This window comes from Ornithodoros turicata, chromosome 2 (assembly GCF_037126465.1).
Source record: "Ornithodoros turicata isolate Travis chromosome 2, ASM3712646v1, whole genome shotgun sequence".
NCBI classification, from domain to species: domain Eukaryota; kingdom Metazoa; phylum Arthropoda; class Arachnida; order Ixodida; family Argasidae; genus Ornithodoros; species Ornithodoros turicata.
In genome coordinates, this window is record NC_088202.1 from 134,198,513 (window position 1) to 134,206,485 (window position 7,973).

The following is a 7,973-nucleotide window of genomic DNA, read 5'->3' on the forward strand; positions in this document are numbered from 1 at the left end:
ACTCGAAAAATTACTCAAAAAGGTAATTGATTACAAGTAACGCAATTACTAGTAACGCGTTACGCACAAGTCTGCGTACGAGCAACTAGAGATTGACATGGCCCGCTACATATCGACCCGGCCCGAATCCTTCAAACCGGACACAAGCACTCTCTGGGCCAAGAACAGAAATACCATGTGCAGAGCGGGCTGTTACCGAGTTCGCAATTGACGAAGTTCGCTACAGCTACAAGCAGCCAAAGACTCGTGTATGAGATCATTATCACCTGATATTATTAAGTGAATATTGTTTTCACTGCCTGTCGCTGTGGCCCATTCACACGCTTCAGGATGTGCATCCCAAGAATCTAAGCTGTAAGTACCCCTTGTCTGCCATGCGATGACTTGCGCTCTTTTTGCCTCACGACGGCGACTGTTGTCGCTGTCGTAGAGTAGTTCAGGGCGTATCTCGCGTGTATGCTTCACGGCATGACTCGTGTGCTTAGCAGAAAAAGCACGCTTTACAGGCATAGGACTATGCGGGTTGCATTAGTAGCGTCAACATGATTACCCAAACGCGATACGATAAACATAAGAAGACGGATGAACTGGGCGCCTCTAACGCAATATTCGTTCGGAAGATTTACTCGTTGTAATATGCCTTTAAATATGGAGTCTATCGAGGGACTGGTGCCTGTGAAGAGCGCAATTGAAGGTCATACTGCAAAAAGGGGGAAAGTAGGGGGGGGGAGAGCGAAAACTTCAAGTGAACGTTTGTTAGGCCGTTGCAGCTGTAATCCTTCAATAATGCCAATGAATATGGCTAGCATGTGTGCAGTATCTACTTTACACACATGTAGTGCTAATATCGTCTTATGGCATGCGACTTAGCAGAAGAGAAACAAAATCGAGGAACGCGACTTAAACCCCATTTTCGATATAATACCGTGTGCACGGGGAATTTTACATCAATAAAAAAAACATTTCTACGAATGAGACATTCATGAGTCAACAACAGTGATCCTAGATAGAATCGAGTCACCTAAGTGGAACTGAGCAACCACGGTAATTCTTATTGTGTTGCTAAATGAACGCCCCTGAGAATAATGTATGGCCTTGATTACCACAATAATATATCAGATTAGGATGAGTGCACGTGTTTCTCCGACTACAACAGCCGGTAGCCCTGCTAACACGATCATGCGAGGTAGGAAGAACATGGTCCTTCACCGGAAGGCGTAGCTCTTGCACGCTAGTAGCAATGTTTTACCTAAACGAGTCGTATAAGTATGTAGAGAAGGAGCCTGATAAACTGTGCGTTTCATTTACTCGCACGGATTTCCCATTTCTTCCTCTCTGTAGCTGGTCAATAAGTTGCAGTACGGTCCTGAATTTTTTTAACGAGTGTCTACTGATATTTAGATACCATTGCAACAAAAAAAAAAAAAAAACCCTGAAAAGAGGGCAACTAGACTTATCCTCTAATTGCATACGGAAGTTCAATTATACACTTTGAACACCGTCTAACGTTCTGGTTTAAATAATACCGTTCTGAATGGAACGAACAAATGGGTGCACGCGATTTCTTAGCGACCAATCTGGTTGTATTTCTTTTTGTGCCATTGGCTGTTTTGAAAAGATAATGGAACCTGTGAATACAGAAAAGTATTGGTCGCTCAAAAGAAAATGTCAAGGTTCCCACTTCCAGGCGAATAAGAAAGAAAAGAGCGACGATAATGCAAACTAAGCAGACTTTGGACACAATGAAACGAGCAGACACGTACCAAGCGAGTCTACAGAAAAGAGAAAAAAATAGCAAAATCGAGTGAAACACATGCCGTTCTGTTAATGAAACCTTAATGGTTTTGTATCGAATTACGGAAGCTAGGAGGGTCAGTTATGGTTGCAATATCAGATGGCAGGTTTTTCCATTCGGTGGACATTTTAGGGAAGAATGGGTCTGAGAAGGAAGAGTTGTTACACTTAAAGCGTGCCACTTTGATGGTAGTGGTGGTGACGAAATCGGCCACTTGGTGGTGATGGTGGTGATGGCGACAGGGCTTGCCGTTGTCGGTCTCACAGAGGTGGGCAACGTCACGACTGACACCCTGGGGAATGTGCGTCCTGGGCCGACTTCTAAGGGAACTGTGCCGACATGCGTCTGAAAGCGTCTGAGGAAAACCCAGGAAAAACCCCAGACAGCACAGCCGGCGCCGGGATTCGAACCCGGGTCCCTTACAGTCTCGACGTGACATGGCAAGCACGCTAACCACCGAGACGGGATGATATCCAATGAAGAGGATCGATGTATGTACGATGCACCGATGTACGATCGGAGAGCAGGATTGTGATAGAATATGTGAATAGAGCAACAATGTAGAAGCCTTAGAGTACGCAATATTGAAGCTCCTAACCGAAGCATGTTCCATATACACTCTAAAAAGAAGTAGTTTTACTCCTCCCGGGGACTAAATGCATTGCCACAAAAATTAGTCCCTTTCGGGAGTAAATGCAGGGGAGTAATTGAATGTCAGAGAGTGGAGACTGCATTTCACGCTCTGTTCTAAGAGTCCAGTTACGTAATTCTTGTGCATGAATGTAAATACTTCGAATTAAACCATCAACCGTGATATATCGAGTGATATAAAATGTTGCCACATACATAGGGCACAATTTGCGAAGAAAGATGCGCTAACTGCTTCTTACTCTGTGTGGGTGGAAAATTGCTATGTTGGCTGAGTTATATACAGCCTTATGTCACCAAATTGACCAAGAGCACATATTGACGTAAACTGCTGCACTCGAAAGACCATTTGCGAAGTTTAGTGACAGTTTGCAGTCCTGGGGAGTAAATGTCGATGTTAGGGGACTAAAATGGGGAGTAATTGGGGGCAATCTAGGGGACTAGAAGCTGCAATCACTCCCCGTTTTACTCTTTTTTTTTTCTTAGAGTGTATATGGGACGGCCCATGGTGGCGGTTATAGCCAAGTTTTTAAGTGCAGCGTTCTAGCACACTACCGGCTGCCTTGTACGGAGTATACGACTAACCTCCCGTATGGTCTTCACGAGTTTACCTCGGCTTATGTCGGCATTGCACTGGCTACAATTTCTCCTGGACTTATAGGCTCGGACGCCTATTGTTCCCCGCCCCATTTTTTTCTTCATTCTGTCCCACATTCCTCCACCGTATATGGCCTCCGCCGCATCGCGGCTCCAACACTGACCTGAAAAGACGGATGTGTCTCGCCAACACAAATGTTCGGTTTCTTTCGTTCGAAATTGGAACTTTGTTTGAAATGTGCGCATTTAAATACACTGAGTTAAGGCAAACGGTTTTCATGTACCGAAGGGAAAGCAAATTCGCCGGCAGCACTTAACGCGGAAGTGGCTTAGAATGTAAACGACAGCGTGAGCTAAGGCACTTTTCTGTTATTGATCGCCTGTGGTGCCATGAACACCACATACACAAAACATATAACAAAACGACCACATTGAGATAGCGATAGCCGGAAGAACGATGTATTTGCCATCGTGGAAGCATCGGAGATTGCGAGAAGCACGGATATTCCACCAGGGAGCGGCCGAAAGTGGAGGAAGAGGAGGATATAAGAGACAGATAAGAGTCTGAACTGGCGCTGACACACTAAGCCACGAAGAGCACTGCGGCTTCTGGGATCCAGCTTTGGAGGAAGCGAGATCCAGGCTCAAGGTTTTGGATATAGGGTACCTCTCCTCTATGAAGAGCTGCTAGTTTAATTGATACGCGTTCTGTAGTGTGGTACTTCCGGTGTAACATGACGGATCTGATGTGGCTCAAGTGATGCTGTAATGCGGGCGAAAAAAGAATGAGTACGGGTTTGACGGTACATCTATTAAATGTAGGGACTTAGAATAATGATGGCTCTCGTATCGTGAATAAACAGTTAACCTACTGCTATTAGAAACGAGTGTATTATTGACATCTAAAATTTTTCTCTCGTAACGCTGCACAGAAAATATGTATGGCATATCCGGTTCTAGTAAAAAAGGCAGGTGCCCACTAGAGCATCATGTTAAAAACAGAATAGCAACTCCGTGTGGACGAACTGAAAAAATCAGGAGGCTTTGTGTTTCTGGGCGGACTTCTGAGAACAACCAGGATGAATGGAACTGATACTTCATTACATGGATCTAAAAATACCTGAACCACGGATTCCAGATAAGCCTTTTTTTTTTTTTTTTTTCACTGCTTGATCCTGAATTCTATTGGTGCAGTTGCAGTTGCCACACGACGTAAAACCACAAATTTTCATTATGATTATCATCCTATTCCTTGTCTGAGGTGCGTTGAGAAATTGGTGCCGGAAAGTGGTAGCCACTCAAGCGCCGAAACAACTACGCGCGTGTGAACTCCATTTTGTCGCGTCCGTAAGAAGGTAAAAAGCACTTGAACGCAGTGCCTTGCCTCTTTTGCTTTTCACTTGCGCTTTTGTGACCATGCAAATGCGTCTCCTAATCGTGAAGAAAGGGAGCAGGATGTGTTTCAGGTCATTGTTCTTTCTTTTTTTCTTTTAATCAAAACTCCTCATTAGTACTTGTACTTGCAACGTGACTGCTGGTGGACTTTGCGCTTTGTTCATTATTATCTTCATACTATATTCATTATGGAAAACAGCTGCGTTGTTCTAATCCGTCTGTGCTATGTACGCCCCCAGTGATTCTTCTTTGGCATTTTACACTCACTGGGTTGAAACTCTTGACCTACATTTTGCGCTCCAGCACTTTAACCCTTTCATGTGTTTGTGTTCACTATGTGTAGGTGTCCTGCACTCTAAGAAAAAAAGGAGTAGTATTACTCCTTTTGGGGAGTAATTGCATTGCCACAAAAAAATAGTCCCTTTCGGGAGTAAATGCACGGGAGTAAATGAATGTCACACAGTGAAGAGCGCATTTCACGCGCTGTTGTAAGAGTCCCAGGTACATAATTAGTGCGCATGCATGAAGATACTTTGAAGCAAACCGTCAACCGTGATATATCGAGTGATATAAAATCTTGCGCCATACATAGGGCACAATTTGCAGAGAAAGATGCGCTAACTGTTTCTTACTCTGTGTGGCTGGAAAATTGCTACGTTGTGTGAGTTATGCAGCCTTATGTCGTTCAAATTGACCAAGGGCACATATTTACGTAGACTTTTGCATTCAGGAGACCATTCGCGAAGTTTAGTGACAATTTGCAGTCCTGGGGAGTAAACGTCGGGACTAAATGTTGGGTTAGGGGACTAAAATGGGGAGTAATTGCAGACTAGGGGAGTAGAAGCTGCAATTACTTCCCGTTTTACTCCTTTTTTTCTTAGAGTGTGGGGTAGCCAGTTCGACTTTTTTCATGACTCACATCATCATTATTTTCTTTGCGACATCACTATCGCCTGTTCTAATTTGACATAAGGATAACGCAAGAGTTAGCCTTATTATCGAGCGATAAACACGGAGGAATAAATGAAGAAGAGAGAATGAAAAATAAAAAGGTAGATGGGGAGTTGGACCGTACGGACTGGTCACCCTAGCTCACATGATGTGATGTGATGTGTTAAAGAAAAAAAATGGGGAAGTGAGTTTCGACGAAGTCGAACTGGCTACCCCAATACACTTCCTAGCTCACGTACAGGGTGTCCCAGAAAACGTGTCACTGAATTCTAACAAGAAAACTACGCCACCTAGAATCATGCGGTCAACGGCATTTGTTCTTACTAGGTTTTTGCCACCTCCTGATGTGCATGTCATGTAACCTAAGTTTAGTTATGTAAATTTTTGCGAAGTGAACTGGGAAATTTGCAAAGTAAAGGTCATTTTTTTACCCTACCAATGTGAAGAGCGTGCCGAATTTACTCAAATTCATGATAATTGACAGTGATATTCAGGATCTATCTATCCTGTCGGGAAAAATAGCCGAACATCATGCTTCTCGGGGCACTTGAGTATAACACCTCGCGTGTTATACTCAAGTGCCCCGAGAAGCATGATGTTCGGCTATTTGATGCTATTTCGGCTATTTCGGCTATTTTTGATGTTCGGCTATGTTCGGCGACTTTTTGAGCGCAGTCGCTGTCAGTCCGACTAAAGGAGGTTGGAAACCCAGCCCACAGAGTGATAGTAGAAAAAAGTGACAGTTCTTGGAATTGGGAGAGGGAAGGTATGGTCCCAGCCGAGGCCGGACGCGATAAGCTATGTCTGTGTTATCTCTTTCTACCATGCCGGTGTGGGCTCGGTTTCCAACCTCCTTTCGTTGGACTGACAATGATTCCGCTGAAAAATTCCTCGCGCGCTATCCTCTGCGAGCTCCGTAGCGCATGATTTTCGGCTATTTTTTCGGATACGATAGCTCCTCAATATTCCTGTCAATTATCATAAATTTGAGTAAATTCGGCACGCTCTTCACATTGGTAGGGTAAAAAAGTGACCTTTACTTAGCAAATTTTCGAGTTAAGTTCGCAAAAATTTACATAATTAAACTTGGGTTACATGACATGCACATCAGGAGGTGTCAAAAACCTAGTAAGAACAAATGCCGTTCACCGCATGATTCTATGTGGCTTAGTTTGTTTATCAAAATTCAATGACACGTTTTCTGCGACAACCTCTATACGAACACAAATGCATATGTTGCATTAACAGAAGCGACACCAGAGCTCAAGCTGAAGCAAGACACGACCTGTATACCTCTGAGCGACGACCTTTAGCGTTGCCTTACGGCTTTGCTCCATCCTTCGAAGACACAATGTGTGGGGGAAAACACGGCCCTGCCGAAGTGGCCTAAGGTCCAACCGGAAGATATGTGGTGCCCGGTACGTGTGTATAATTGGAGCAAGTTCTCAATTACTGATTCCAGGTAGCTGTGTGTTACAGGATGCGCTAGGGGATGCATATAACAGCTGATGATGATGATGATTGAATTTTTAATGGCGCCCGAACATGCCCGTCATGCATAGAACAGGAGATGTCAGTGCGACGATGGTACTGGAGAGCTGTCTGTGTCGGCTTCCCTGTCAATATTGCATGCGATTGCATTGCAGTGTTTGAGCTGCAGACGTTGTGGCAGTGGTGACCAGTCGACGGGTGAGTGAAATGCCGAAGCGACTGTCGCCTGGATTTGTTAATTCCGCGTTTTCGTGTATGATACAGAAGTAACGGCAATTTGTTGGCGTCACCATCCACGACCAGCACCATAGAATTAATTTACGGTTGAACAGTTGAGTGAGTTATTTGGTTGGATACGTAATATTCGAGCAAATATGTTCTCAATACAGAAGGACCTGAAGAAACCCGCATGACTTTCGCGATGCAATTCCTTTTCTAACGCAACCCGACGTTAGTGGCCCGCTCGTAGAATAGTTGACTTCATACGCGGTGTTTCTGTTTTATTCGCTACAGAATTTTTATTAAAAAAAACGTAGCGGAGCAAAATAGATGCCGGTTTAACAGATGGGTTATAGGGCTAGGCACACATCCTGTAGGACAGCGTATGCAACTGCTGGACGACTAATTAGCTAAAATTCATTAATTAACTTTTTAATTAGCTGTTTTCTGGGAAATGCGGGATAGCAGAATTGGAGCCAGTCGTCATTCAAATCCATAGTTCTTATTAAACACCCTGAGAGGCAAACGTACTTCGGTATATAAATTTGCCAAAATGAATAATAATATCAATAAATCAATAAATCAATCATCATAAAATATAATAAATAAATAAATATATAAATCAATCATAAAAATCAATAATCAATAAATGAACCAAAACCAGAACTACGCACTACTCGAGCGCAGAAAGAGCGACAGGCAATCCTGGTGAGGGGACACGTGCTTTGGAGCGAAGGAGCTCACTGCAGCAGGCGCTAATCTGAGACCGCTCTCCGACCCAGATAAGGTACCTTATCTGGGTACGCGCCCTTCACATGAAGTGCGCGTCGTTCCTGCGCACGAAAAGCGTGTAGGTCTTGTTTCGGCTGATTTACAT